Genomic DNA, 15,799 nt, shown 5'->3' with positions numbered 1-15,799 from the left:
TGTATGCATGTAAAATATATAGCATTTTTCATGTCACAACACTTAGAAACATAAAAAAAATGTCACGATAAAATTGTCAAGATTGCCACACATCACACAGCAGTTGCCATTTCTTGTTGATTTACCACTTAAATAAACTGTTATAAACTTTTGTGATTACTTTTATGTTATTGTTGTGCATCGTGCATATTTTCTGATTTCTCCAACATGAAATTAAACAAAAGTAAAGAAATACTTTATAATTCATGGGTTACTTGGAGTTTACCAGGACACCTGTATTAAAGTGTACAATACAGTATTTGCACAGTACAAATTGTATGTTGCATCACTTATATCCTTGTTTATTCCCCAAAATACTAAATGCAGATTTTGATTTATTCATCATTTTTACCAAATCGCATTCTTTCAAGTCACATTTTAGCTAGACATCCATTGTTATTTTATTTATTTTATTTATTTTGACTCACATGCTCAGGAGTTACCATTTTTCAGAGATGTAAGTGATGCAAGAAAGTGATATAAATTATATGAAAAGACATACATCTTTAATTATATATAGTAGTTAACCAGCATTTATTCACATGTCATCATTTGTCTGTTATTCCCACTATGAAAACAAAGTTATATGGACAGCATTCTTTTGCATACCAGGGCCCAGCAACTTGGAATGAATTGCCCACTGAACTTAGACACAAAGACACAGTTATTACATTCAAGAGTGCTCTCAAAACTCACTTATTTAGACTGCAAGAACAAACTTAAAGACCTAATAATGTTTCCTACCTTAAATATTCTCAGCATGTTTTTTAATGTGTTTTAATTTCATGGTGTTTGCTTTTGTATTCATATCATTATATGTTTTTTATCTTATATGTGTTGTCTAATGTTGTAAAGCGCTTAGAGCTTCTAAAGATTAGGCGCTATACAAAGTCCTCATTATTATTATTATTATTATTATTATTATTTGAGTTTTGTGCTTCAGCTATAAACAAATTGTAATTTTCCACACAGTATTCATTCCAATTTAGATTTTGGCCAGCTGATTGTTTTGGCATTTCCTTTTGTTTATAATTGACTGATTTGTCTTTTGTTTCCTGATAGCAGTCCAGGCCAGGTAATTATTTAAACCTTGTAAAATCAAAAGTGAGTTGAGCAGGGTGAGATGCCGTGCACAATTGTAATACTAAATTAACTGCCCCCTGACCAACCATATTAATAATGTTCTAACCTAGTATTCATGCTTTTCTTTTTGACCACAGTACATTCTCTCTCTCTTTCTCTCTCCCTCCCTCCCTCACCATAGTAGCATAATTACCATAGCCGCGTAACAGGTCAGTGTTAGGTAATTGCAGTATTGCTTCAACTGACTGTTTTAATCTTTATCATAAAAGGAAGAATTTATTGTGATAATGCTCAGTTCTTGTCATGGTCTAATTAAATTATACATTCTAACCAGGTTGAAAGGATTAGAAAACAAAAATATATTTATTGACTTTTCAAACAGATTTTTAAATTCGTTTATAACATTTCCATGTAATAGTTCACGATGATAGTCCCATAACAAATGATCGATAAAATACATCAGTCACTTATTAGAAAGTAAATTTGAAGGTATCCCAAGATTTATAGCACATAAAAAAATTGCTATAATTTATAGGTCACTAAAATAATTAAATGTGTCCCAAGACTTACAGTCATTTTGGTATAACTACATGACATTAATGCAGAAGTAGGTCTACTTCATTTCACCTTTTTTAAAGAGAGCTAGTGCATGTGTATGTGTGAGGGGGCAAGTGAAATTTTCTTTGATGATTACACCACTTCAGATTACATAATTTTTGGAGCAACTTACAAGTTTTAAGTCCAGATTTTGGAAGTTACAGTACATCTAAGCTCCACACACATTGCCATCGTCTGATAGAATGCAAGTGTGATTTCACCTAGACAAGGTCAGCAGTATTAACAGCAGATGGCAAGGGATGAAAGAGTCAAGATTAACAATGAAGCAATAATTCACCCAGAAGATATAAACATGTGTCAGTAATGAAAAGCTAATGACCTTAATCCTAACATAACCCTTCATTGATTAAATTTTTTTTGGTTAAATCAAATACATTTAGACATTGAGAAAGATAGAGTGAGAGCTGTGTTAAATCAAAGAAATTGATGGAAAAAATCTACACCAAATAAAATTTCCACAAATTTACTTGCAGTTATGATCACCTCAGATATTAATGCAAACACTAAAACATTTAAATTCGGAGCAATCATGGTACTCATTACTCCCAAGATTTCCTTTCTACACTGAAAAGCATGGCAATCTTAAATTTGACCACTGATTCCAGATTTTACTGAACCCTGATAGCTCATATATGGTGGAAAAAATATTATCTACTATTGGCTGCTTAGTCACATTTGTAATAAGGGTCACAAAAGATGAAGCAACCAAAGTTGCCCTGAAATCACCCAATTAATGTGAACTATGCAAACAAGCTTCTAAAAATCAAACCCACTTGCATCCATTTGCAGAACATATTGCAGATATGTGGTGATATTGTGCTGATCTTGGAGTGGACACACATAAATGACTTGTGCGTGTGACTGAAGAATGAACCATGACCAGAGTGTCAACTTCCACCTTGTGAGATAGAATTACTTTGATGTGGTCTTACTGAAGCAACTTAATGAAAACGTATCAGCTGAAAAAAAATTTTGAATCTTTTTCAGAGAATGCAGTTTATTTAACAAATTTTTGACCAGGTGTACTGAGATGTACTAAGAGTTTTAATGTGTTTCCGTTATCTTTTATTTTATATATGTTTTACGGAATTTTACAAAGAGTTGGATGGAGCTTGAAAATTTCACTTACCCATAATACTAGACTTATAATTCGGTTAAATTGGATAATGCATGTGCTGTGCTCTCAGTATATAAATTTTTGTCATCATGGATGTTAGTACCAAATGTAATCACTTAAAAGTCGAGTCAAAAGTACAAGCAACAAAGATACAGATCTGCCATAACATAATGCAAATGCAGATCAGGGTCTGTGTTGTTTGTGGTACTCATTACTCCTAACAGATTTCACAAACCCAGATCTGCTAACACATTATGCAATGGCAGATCTTATGTGCAGTTTGCAGTGGTTCTTATAAGCGAGTATATGTTTTGTACATTTATTTGTTTCTATTTCCTGCCTTAGCTACTATGGAACGTAGTCCAAAATTTGAGTTGTTAACATTAATAACACTGGTACTATAGCAGTATTTTAAGAAAAAGCAGAGATTACACAACATTGAACACAAGTGATTATTCCTTATGTTGTTAGAAGTGCCACATTTGTGTCAAGTGTTGCATGTTCTTGGCATATATGCAGTTGTTAGTCATACCAACAGAGTTTAACATTTTTACCAGTCTTAATCGTCCATTATGTACGAATTGAGCATCACACCAGCCGAGCTACAAGAGGTCATTTTATACCTACTGTACTGACTCTGTGATCTTAAACTAACTCCTTTGAATAAATTCACAATAGTCCTAGAATAACATTTGAGTCCAAACAGTAATATGAGCACTTTGTAATTCCTCTGAATAATCCAAAGAAATGTTTCCTTTCAAATTATATCTAAACACAACATTAAACATATCTGCAGACCAATAGTAAAACAACAACATAGGAAATAATTAACTCTTGTCCTTATATAGCCTCTTACAGCTCAACATTGCAAAAGTTTCCAACTCAACCCATGTTGCCATACTTCCAGCATGGCCTATATCAAAATATCCCACATTACAACAGAAGCACTGCCTGAACCATCTAATGGGAAATCACCCCAAACATGTACACAGGTTCATTTGTTACATTTAATTTTGGGGGCCCTGAGTGGCCGAGTGGTCTAAAGCGCTCTCTGTTACGGATCACTGCCATCTCACCTCTGTCTGCGTGGGTTCGAGAGCAGCAGGGAAGTCGTACAGACCAGGTGGCTCAGATAAATTTAACCCTCCCACCAAACATTTCTCCGTAGAAGCCTCAGATTTCAAAAATAAACCCTCCTGCGCAAATTAATCCGCAAAATTTCAACCCAAAGTGCATTTTCAGACATAAAAAAAAACAGCAATTTTTTGGGGGGGGTATTGTAAAATTTGTTTGCCATAATTGAATTATGGTGCAAATTCCGACTGCGGATACTAATTTTATTTCACAATAAAACAATATAGTTGAAAATAAGATGAGTCGAAAAGTTAGCACAGTTGGAGAACCTCAATCTGCTAGATTAGCGCGAGATCAATTAGCGGCATTAAAGAAGCTAATTCCGACAAAACGATTATTTAAGAGAAATGTTCGTGGTTACGAAGATATGCAACATGGAATTTCAGAAACTTCGGCAAAATGGTTGAAGCCAGTGACCGGAACAATTGAACAGGTTGTATATGGCGACGAAAAAGATCCAGATATCAAGAAACGTGGAATCTTTCCTATGTTGAAAGGTATTGAGGATCAATCACGAACATTACCCGAGCGATTAGCAATAGCAGCAGCGGCGCAACAACTTGCAATTGCTGATGGAGGACAACCTGGAGGACAACCTGGAGGAAAAAAACCTGGAGGAGGAAAACCTTTAATGATAAAAGGAAAGTTTAATATTGAGAATTTAAGAGAAAATTTTACCGAGGAGGGATGGGATATGATATCACGACCTCTTTCGGCATTGTATACTATAGAACAAATTGGTGATTTTGCGGAAAATTATTTTAGCGATCGAAATGAATATTTAACTCCAATAGGAAAAAAAAGATATGGAACTCGTGATAATTGGTACAGCATGGTATATAAAGTTTATACGGGAAAAACACATGTGAGTGTAGTAACGGATCCACGTTACAGAAGATTTTTAGAAGCGGCAAGAGATACACAAAGATTTAATAAGCAAGTGGCGGACGAAAGAAAACAAGAGGAGAAGGAAGAAAAAAATCTAGAGAAAGAAAGAAAACAACAGGAAAAGAAGGAAAAAACTAAAAAACGAGGAAGAAAAGCAGCACCACAGGAAGATATTCAACCACAGGAGCCAATATTTCAACCAGAGGAATTAGGAGCTAGACCAAAGGAAGATATTCCACCACAGAAAAAAGAAAGAAAATCAAGAAAGAAAAAAGATCAGAGTGATGAACCAATAATTGTACCTAAATACATATACGATGTATCTGGTTCGTTTATTCCTGATTCTAGTTTACCTGCTGATAATTATTTGGATGAAGATAACATACATGCAATTCGTGAAGATGATGTTGCGAGAGTTGTAATTGCTTCAAAAACTGATTTGAAAACTAAAAAAATTTATTTGAAAAAAGATATTAATGTTGATAAAGTCAACGATATTGTTTGGCATGCGATAGTTTATTTTGGTAGTTTAGGAAAACCAATAAAATACAAAGATGATGATTTTTTAAAATTTTTGTCGGATATTGTTAGATATCAGGTAAGGGGAGATGTAGAAATTTCAACACCCAAATTTGAGGGTTCGCTACCCAAATTTGAGGGTTCGCCACCCAAAAGTAAAAGTTCATCACCTAAAAGTAAAAGTTCGTCACCTAAAGATAAAGGTTCACCACCTAAAAGTGATAGTCCTGAATCATTTTCCTTTGATCCTCATCACCCTCTTCTCTCTCCTACATTATATCCAAGGGAACCTTCTGCATTCCCCTCTTGGCGACCTCCACCTGTGGAACCAACAGCGTCAAACTACAGGGGTCCCACTGAAAAACCAACAAGATGGGGAATCGACCCCGGGGAGGGTGCAACACTTAGGGGCGGTTCTCCTTCACCTCCACCAGAAATATATTTACCACTGACGTCGTCGTCTAGTTCGTCAGGAGAAGTATTTAAGGATCCAGAAACAAAAAAGGAAAGAAAAGGATATGGATATTCAGTTTGCCCTGACAGTGTTGTCAACGACGTATCTCGCCTCGAAGTATTAATCGGAGGAAAACGAGCCGGAAATAACTCCCGTGAGATAGTCAACGAAGCATCAGATATTTGTCAGCGATTATTCCGTGGTGGTATCATCGATTCTCACATTTATAAGGAGTTTGTCGATGAACTCATCGATTAAATCAACACAATTGAAATAATATGATTATTCATAAACATCAGCGCAGACCAAGACAGGTCCGCATAGTAAACTCTCGATTGCCAGTATACAAATATATTCACGGTAATGGATTCGGCGATATCGTTGGAAGTCTTGTCACGCGAGTAATACCTAAAATTGGACCCGTGATTAAGCAATTTGGGTTGAAAGCGATAGGAAAGATCGGCGAGACTGCCATTTCTGGTATCGGTAATTTGGCCAGTAAAGGCTTCAACGCTATCAAAGATAAAATATTAAGTTTAGTACGTAAAAAGCAACCCGTCAAATTACCCATTACCAGCGAAATGCCACCTGAAGTCAGTAAGGCCATAAATGATGCGGCAAATAAAAAAATAAATGATCTAGCACAGGAAGCTGCTATAACAAATCTAGCGCAGGAAGTTGCTAATACAAATCTAGCGCAGAATGTTGCTAGGACAAATCTAGCAAATACAAGTTTTGTTTCAGGTGATGGTCTTCGTTTTAGACGATATTATTAATAATAAATGTTCTCACAAGTGTCAAATGAAGTATTTGACATGGATGAACCAGTAGGTAAGGACACATCATTGCGAGATTTTCAGTATTTCTCGTACGAGGTAGTTGAGCCAGATTCAAGAAATCGAAAGGAAATTCAAGTCCACGATACAACAAGATATTTTCTTCCATCTGAGGCGTATATCGAATTTGTTGGAAGGCTTGTTAGGACAAACGATACCAATTTTGGAGCAGATTTTGAAGTTGGGTTTGTTAATAATGGAATTATGGCACTATTCAAGAGCTTCACTTACATGATCGACGGAAAGGAGATCGAATCAATCACAAATAACGTTGATATAGCAACGACGATTATAGGATTAGCAAGATACTCTGATGATTTTACCAGATCGGCCGGTCCTAGCATGATGTTTGCGAAGGATAACTATGATCATCCTGGTAATAAACAATTTATCAAGAGACAACCAACTGATCGCCAAAATCCAGCTGTTATCAATGCTAATGTTGAAGATATGATAATTGACATTCATCCCAATTACAACCTTGGATTTGCCACACGAAATAAAATGTTAAAAGACGCCGAACGAAGATTTTCCTGTGCAATTCCGTTATCTCATATTTTTGGATTTTGCAGACATTTCAGAAAAGTTATTTACGGAGCGAAGCATACGATAGTTTTTGTTCGAGATTCCAATGATGATAGAGCCATCTGGCGAGATGCAAGTGCAGATCCCCTTGATATCGGCAAAGTTGTCCTTGAAAGAATTACCTTATGGATGCCAGCAATAACACCGTCGATGATCATAGAAGAAAAATTATTGTCATTTATGAATCAAGGTGGAAAATCCGTCATGGCTTGGCTCACAACTATGACTGACTCTTGTGATGTTAATATTAACGGAATATTTACCTGGCGAATTGCCTCACAACAAGGATCCTCCGCGCCAAGACATATCTTTGTTGCTCTCCAAAATATGAATAAATACGATCAAGAACATAGTCACATGATATTTGATCAATTCGGGGCAACAAACGTATCATTAAGAATAAATGGCCAACAGGAGCCAACCGAGGAAATAGCCATCGATTATGCCACCAATTCCACGGCGCGCGCGTATCATCGCTTGCTAAGTTATATGGGTCGCGATCAAAATATTGAAAAAATATAAAAAAATTTTTTAGAGGCGTATTTATGCGAGATCAACTACCGGACAAACCAAATTCAACCGAGACAGGAATAATAAATCTCGATAAAAATTCCGGTCCTGGCACTCACTGGGTTGCGTATGCGATTAATCCTCGCGAAATCATCTATTTCGATTCATACGGATTAGCACCGCCGAATGAATTTATCAAATATGTGTCAAAATTAAAACTTCCAGTTTGGTATTCAACACTTCCAACACAAACACTAGTAGATCCACCAATATGCGGCCGGGAGACAATTAATGTCCTTGATGAAATTTCAAAATCATCCAAACCTTATCGCAAAATTTTATTTGAATATACCGTAGATAAATATCATGGTTGACATTTACGGTAGATCTCTCTTTAGGAAAGAAAAAAAAGACGTAGTCGACATCGATACATCAAAATTCGCAACCAAGAGCGATATTAACAATCTTTTATCGCTGTCAGAAGTTGATCCTGGTGAAGTTGCTGTTTTTCAAAATACCGAAGGGCGATTACAAACTAGCAACGTCAAAATAACTGATATAATCAAGCGAGACGAATACCGCGATCACATTAGTCAATTTACTCGCCAATCGGAGATGGTATTAAAATCTATTGCTGATATCGCCGATATTATAGCAAAATTATCCCTGAAGGCCGATAAAGCATTACACGACGAACTTCAAGATAGAATGACAAAAAGACTTAATAGGCTAAATAATGACCTTAAAAAACTTGACGATGTTTTAGATAAATTTAGCAAAAAATTTGACGAGAATATAAAAACATCCAGTGATACTTCCTCCGCATCAAATAAGAAAGCCGATGACGATCTCAGCGAGAAAATAAAAAAAATCAACGAGGAAATTACTAATATTCTTGCCGAAATTAACGAAGTAAATATCTCGATGAGTCAGAAAATCGATAAAACATCAATCGACGATCTCAACAAAAAAATAAAAAAAATCAACGAGGAAATTACTAATATTCTTGCCGAAATTAACGAAGTAAATATCTCGATGGGTCAGAAACCATCGATCGAAGATCTCAACAAAAAAATCAACGAGGAAATTATTAAACTCGGTAATGTTGTTGTTCCTGAATTTACCAGGGGGATTAACGCGATGCAAGTACAAATAAAATCCATCAACGATGAAATTAACGTGGTACGTGAATTAGCGAGTCAAAAAGTCGATAAAATATCACATGATGCAATAACGAAAAAACTCGACAATGTCATTGATGAAGTTAGCCAAAATATCAATAAAATATTTGAATTTATACGTAAAAAACTCGATAAATCAGTACACGACACAGAAATAAAAACTATCAATGATAAATTTCTTGCTGTAACAACAAACGCCAACGAAATCAACACAAAAATATCGTCAATGAACCTTGGAAGATTATCGCGAATTTCGATACCAGAGGAAGTAGAAACAAAAAATCTTACCTGCAGTGTGCCACTTGTGGTAGAGGTACGAAAAGAGGCATGGTGGACACCCGAGAATAACACATTTACATTTAACCCGCCAATTAGTGGATATTATCGAATATTTATTCAATCTATGGCAAATTTTAAGGTAAAATCTAGCCGTAGCATCCACGGAGAAAATTTTAATTATATTATGCACAAAGGTTATGATGATATATTTGTGTTAGAACCACCAGATAGAACCAATATGGGACCATTGGAGTATAGTATAGTTTTCGAATTTTTAGCCGAAGATAGGAAGTAATTATGCAATTGATATCGTAGATTAATAAATGACCGCATCGGATTACCGATATAATCAGGCGAGATCATGGCAGGATTCGTTGCGAAAACAACTTGACGATTATCAGATAAAAATAAATAAATACCAGCGCAAATTAGTTATCATTGATGTTGCAGTGTACGCGGTATCTGCTGTGGTCGCTGGTGCAGGAATAATTCTATCCGCGGTAACAATGATAGCGCCAATCGTTGCAACAATAATAATCTCGTCAACAACAGCAATCGCGGGTGTTCTTAATATCATCGCGAAAAAGATATCCTCGTGCACAAGTGAAAAGTTATCTTCGTACAAAAGTAAACTAACTAAAGTTAGTGACGCGTACTCGAAGTTATCATTGTTACTTTCTGAAAGTCTCAACGACGGTATTATATCCGATCTAGAATTTTCTTCAATGATTAGTATTTACTCGGAGATTGAACAAATGAATATTAATAATGTCCGAGTTAGCCCAGATCGTGACAAACACGACACCGCCGACAACAACGTTAATATCGCTAAGTTCAACGAAACCCGAGTTTAGTATTAATTTCTCAACACCAATTAGCGTTAACGAAATTGCATTAACACAATTGCGCGTCTACAACAGCTGGCCTAATGTTAGATCGAAATCATTCGGTAATTTGATGCCAAATAATTCACTTGTTTTTGCAAATAAAAATAAACCCGATGGAACACCCGATTGGATCGTCGTTGGTATACCAACGGGCAGTTACGAAATTGATCAGCTGAATAATGAGTTTACTACCAGAATATCAAATTTAACCGGCGATGCTACTCCGGGAATAAAGATATCTTCACATGATCCAACACTATCGTCAATGATAGAAGTGAAATCACCGTACGTGGTAGATATTTACCAATCATCGATCAGGAATATATTAGGTTGGCCCGAGGTCGCACCTCTGATAAAACCAAAGAAATCGGATGTTATTATTCCAGGTTGGTATGATGAAACCCTTCCAGAACTACCGGAACCAAAAAAGGAAGATTTTACAACCGACGAAGGATGGTATGGAGATATCAAACACAAACCTTTGATCCACAGCGCCATCAATCTCATGAATAACCACAAAATTAACCTAGTAATATTCGCTTTCACTTTTATTAACGAAAGAATTCTCTCATGGCTGCCTCTTCCTAAAATCCCCCCAGACGTGAAAATCTTCGACGCTACCCACATTAACAGGATAATAGCCCCCATAGACGGTATCTTGGTAAGAAGAACTCTAGACGAGTTTATTCAAGAACACGAATTACAATTAAATTTATTGCGAGGATCATTTCATGAATGCATCCTAAATAAATCTGGTTCATGTAGCGAAATTATAAAGCACGTGAAGATTTTAAATCAACTTGCAAATGATATTGAATATTATCATGATATGTTTATTCAGGCGATAATCGACGATATATCAATTGCCGAATATGTTCTTCCTATCAGCAAATTCGAGTTGATCAAGAACTCGGGTGAGAAACAAAAATTCATGAGAGTATTTGAATTAACCGAGGAAACACTGCCAAATTTCAAATTTCCCAATTCTGATTTTGATGCGATGAGAAAATCCGTCACTGATACCATTGATGATTTATTTCCGAAATTACATGCCGCATGGACCAAAAAAGTACATTCAGAATTAATTCTTAAACACAATAACGATCCTGACAAAGGTGGACGACATATATCGCCGGGTATCGTTAATATAACGGATGTTATCGCGATTTATCTTCACGCGGATGTTGTCGAGGGTAGCTACAATGTTGATGCGTCAGAGTCAAATCAAGCCCATCAGGGTTTTATATTGTATTCATTTTCACCTAGCGCATCTCCCGGTTATTTGATAATCAAGGAGCCAATGAATCCGTTTTACCTGCGATGTCATAATCGATTTTTGTCAAGAATAAATTTCAAACTAACGGATCAGAAAGGAAATTTACTTGATATACGAGGAGAAACTGTAAGTATCAATCTTTTGGTGAAATCGTGAGAATCTCTGATTTTTAAATCGCAAGTGAGATTTTCCAAATCTGTATCCCAGAAATATTTCTGGGCGAAAAAAATAAATAAAATCCAGGGAAATTTTCAAAATTAATCTTTTTTTTTTGTTTTGCGGAGATATTCAATTATTCTTCGTCACTCTCCGAATCAAATATTATTGGTACATAGGAGAATTTGATCCACGAATCAGCATCATAAGAAAATGTTGCGTTGTATTTTCCTTCTGCCACTCGTTTTACTGAATGCGAGTCAATAAAGAAATGTTTTGCTGCTGCACTCATCGATGTAAACGCGATTTCCTCACCTGTTGCTTGATTCACTGATTTAACAGTCCTCGAATAATTAGGAAATCCACGGTTATTACCAAATCTTGAATTTTCACTCTGGGTTACCGCGCGCAGATTGGAAAGTTTATTGTTAAGTTTATTACCGTCAATGTGGTCGATAACAAGTCCTCTCTCTATTGGTCCTTTGTAGCATTCGAACACAAATCTATGATTCGAATAACATTCTGTTCTTTCATTTCTTTTATGGACTGTAAATTTGAGATATCCCGAATTACAAATACTACCAACACGTTTCTTTGTTTTGATGTTTCTGACATTACCATCCTCAGATGCTTCGTAACCTTCGATGATGGGATGCGATTTATACTCGCATGTGATTTTCATTGTGGGAATCGCTGATTTCATTTCCATATATGATATTCTCTTTGTTTAAATCGTAATTTGCTTTGAAACGATTAATATAATCTTCTTCGCATTTTATTACCGAGGAGGATCTTTTTTCATAATATCTTCGTAATTCACGATATTTTTTTCCTCCACAGGAGAAACATAATCTTGTCTTTCCTCGAATGCCAACTTGACAAACTAAACATCGCTGTGGTCCTTTGTTACCTCGTCGAATTTCGTATATATGAGCGCCACAATATTCACCTCTGCAGGATTTGTTACATGATTTTGTTGATCCAACTGTTATCCACGCGCATTGCTTCATTATATTTAGATATTTGTCTAAAATATAATAATGGATTTATTTGATCTTGATGAGGCAGAATATATCATTCCTGAAGTTGATAGTGCGAAGAAGGAATTTTTTGATGATGGAGCGATTCATACCTGGTCAACTTGGAAAACTAATTTCATTGATGCTACGATGAATCTAGAGCGAGCAAAGAAGATAATCGAACATATAAAAAACTCACACAAAGAAGAGAGATTTATTTTCGGAATAAAATTTATTGCACAAATGCCCGATGACATTTGGATTATTCGTGATAAACGAGATCCGGTACGCGGCGGTAAGAAAAATGTTGTTCTTGATAAAAATTCGAAACCGGGATTGCTGCTGGGGATTGATGGTCCTTATTATGCTAGGGCGTATCCTTCTAGTGCTGTTGTTTATGGAATTTATCGGTTGAATAATAATCCTGATGTGAAAAACCTACCTACGATGAGGGAATCGCCGATGATAAACTGCGTAGCTGAGCGAGTTATCGAACATATGAGGAATGCCCGTCGCGGATCTGGTCTGACTCAATTGAGATTGGATAAAATTAATTCATGGGCAAAGACAGTTACTGATGGCGCATCAATCGATGATGTTGCTGCGTTAAGTAAGAAACTTAAATTTCCTATTACGGTTAAAACACTATCGGGTGAAATATTATATTCATCGCCGTATAATTCTCGAGGAACACCAATCGAAATTGTTGATCATAATTCACATGCGTGGAGTCAGTCGGTAATGATATTTCCGCGAGATCGTGTTGTTAAGTTTTATCCCGTGGAATCCAAAGATAGTTCCGATGCAATGTTTAGATATATCAAACTATTAGCCAAGTCCGATCCAATATCGATTTGGTTATTTTCTAGCGAAGAAAGATACGATCAATTTATCTTACCACGCGGAGATATTTACCGAGATGAAATATTACACGAAGCGATGAGAAATATCGCGGAGAAGTATTCGTCTAATCCAGATCGATTACTGACAAATTGCTTTACTGTTCCGTCTGTTGCTGCTCATGCTGCCAGAGAAAGAAATTCGTGGAAACCTACAAGAAATGAATTTCTCAATGATATTCAACTTAGTTGTATCGAATACGGCCATGGAGGATTATGGAATACCAAATATTATTTCGAGGATATGATTTCCGTTGATATGAGCGCATGCTATCCTGGAAGTTTCCTTGGATATGGTGATTGTGCAGATTACTTTGCTAAATTCGGTCATCCCACCAACGAGATGACTAGAGTTGCAATTAACGGACCGTTACCCGATTTTGTAATGACAGGATTCGCTCATGTTACTTCATTCGAACTTGCTGAAAATTTGCATAAAATTTGTTATATTTGGTTTGGTCGGCATTTATCTCAACGCAGATGGGTCCCTACGGTATTGTTGAGATTTATGTTGGATTCGTCGATGTTGATATCGCTGACGGTAAGTGAAGCAATTATATCGTATAGAAAGCAGACCGAGGTGTGGTTACCCACGGATTGTGAGAACGCGAAAGATATTGGAAGAAAAATAATTGGTAAATTTACTCAAGGAGGATCAGTTGATCATAAACATCGCCACGCTAGGTTATTTATCAATGATGCGGAGATGGATTTTATTATTGCCGATACGGTATCGCGTGGAATATTTTGCAACAGAGAAAATATTATTATTGATGGAGAAAAATTGGGTACAGTGATCACTTATCTCGATGGAGAATCCGCGCAGTATACTCATTTAAGATCATCAATGCTCGCTTATGTGAGTATCAATTTGCTGTCAATGATAAATAAATTTTCTGATATCGCGGTAAGGGTTGCAACGGATTCATTTTATATCAATAAGAAATTTCAATGTAGATTGGAAAATTTAATCACCGATGGTTCCTGGGGAACTTGGAGAATAAAAAACGAGGATATTCTAGATTATTGTGAGGACGCGGATGTAGAAGATTGCGATAAATTTCATAAAGATAAATGCGATGAAGTATCAACAGCAGTATCAGTGTTTGATCCAATTTCACGAAACAAATTCGTTTACCTAAATGGTCCTGGCGGTAGTGGTAAAACAACACGAGCGATAAATTTATTTTCAAAATCTGATATGATCGTGTTGACTCCAACTCATAGATTAGCGCGAGAAATAAAACAACGTGGCGTTAATTCTTGTACTTATCACAGTTATTTCAAGTACAGCGGTGGATTGTGGGATCCGGCTCGAATGGGAAACAAATATATCAACAAGATTATAATATTTGATGAAATTTGCACAGTAAATTTAGTTATACTAAAATCATTCCTAAGTTGGTTGGAAGAAAAAAATACTGCAGTAATAATGTGCGGCGATCATGGGCAACCTGATCCTATTGATGGTGAATCTCCTCACAGGTGGCTTAGAAATTTTGTAGATTATTATGAAGAAATTGACGCTGATTATAGATCTAATGATATTTTACTGACCGAGTTTAAAAAAATGATTCGATTGCAACCTAATAAATTTCAATGTGATGTGATGAGAAAAATAATCGACGAAACTTCGATGGATAATTTTCTAAATTTGTGGCGTCCAGATCATTTGATCGTTGCTAGCAGAAAAATTGTTCGCGATGTTATTCAGGAAATACTATTCAAGCTTCACTGTGAGAAATTTCCAACATTGCAGGTGCCGTTGTGCTACAGACCCGCTGATACTAGGAAACAAAATATCAATGTTATTTTGCCATGTGGAGAAGAAAAAATATTAGTTTTGAATGATATTATTTTCGTTGATATTAATCTTGTCAATGATGCAATAAACGCAGAAAGATCACCATGGAAACTCGGATACGCAGCAACGATACATTCATCACAGGGATTAACAGTAGATGGCCAGGTCTGGATCGTCGATGATAGAATTTCCTGGTCAAATTTAGTTTATCTGGCCGTGTCTCGAGTAAGAAAATTATCTCAGTTAGGTAGAATTAAATTTCACATTAACGACGATGGTGGTAATTGAGTATCCTTTGGTATTATTTGTAATTCTTCTTTGGTAAATCCGCGTTGTGGTGCTAGTGAATCTAGAAAATAAATTGCTGGTCTTCCTGACGATCTTGTTACAGCTGATATTTTATGTGTCGTAACGCTCCAAGTTGGATCAGTTGCTCTTTTTCTGCCACCCTCGGCTTCTCCCTCCTTATATAAATATCTGACCGTGACGCTACCTAACACAGGTGGAATAGTAGA

At 36.1% G+C, this 15,799-nt stretch overlaps 1 protein-coding gene across 4 annotated transcripts in view; it reads left to right on the top strand.

Annotated features, from left to right (window-relative positions):
• LOC149771585 (ATP-dependent RNA helicase TDRD9-like) overlaps window positions 1-15,799 on the top strand; it is a 158,119-nt gene that overhangs the window by 111,560 nt on the left and 30,760 nt on the right. The gene's annotated exons all lie outside the window — the stretch shown is intronic.

This window comes from Sinohyriopsis cumingii, unplaced genomic scaffold, assembly GCF_028554795.1.
Source record: "Sinohyriopsis cumingii isolate HCF-2022 unplaced genomic scaffold, ASM2855479v2 utg001752l, whole genome shotgun sequence".
Lineage (NCBI taxonomy): Eukaryota > Metazoa > Mollusca > Bivalvia > Unionida > Unionidae > Sinohyriopsis > Sinohyriopsis cumingii.
This window is presented reverse-complemented; position numbering and strand designations above follow the sequence as displayed.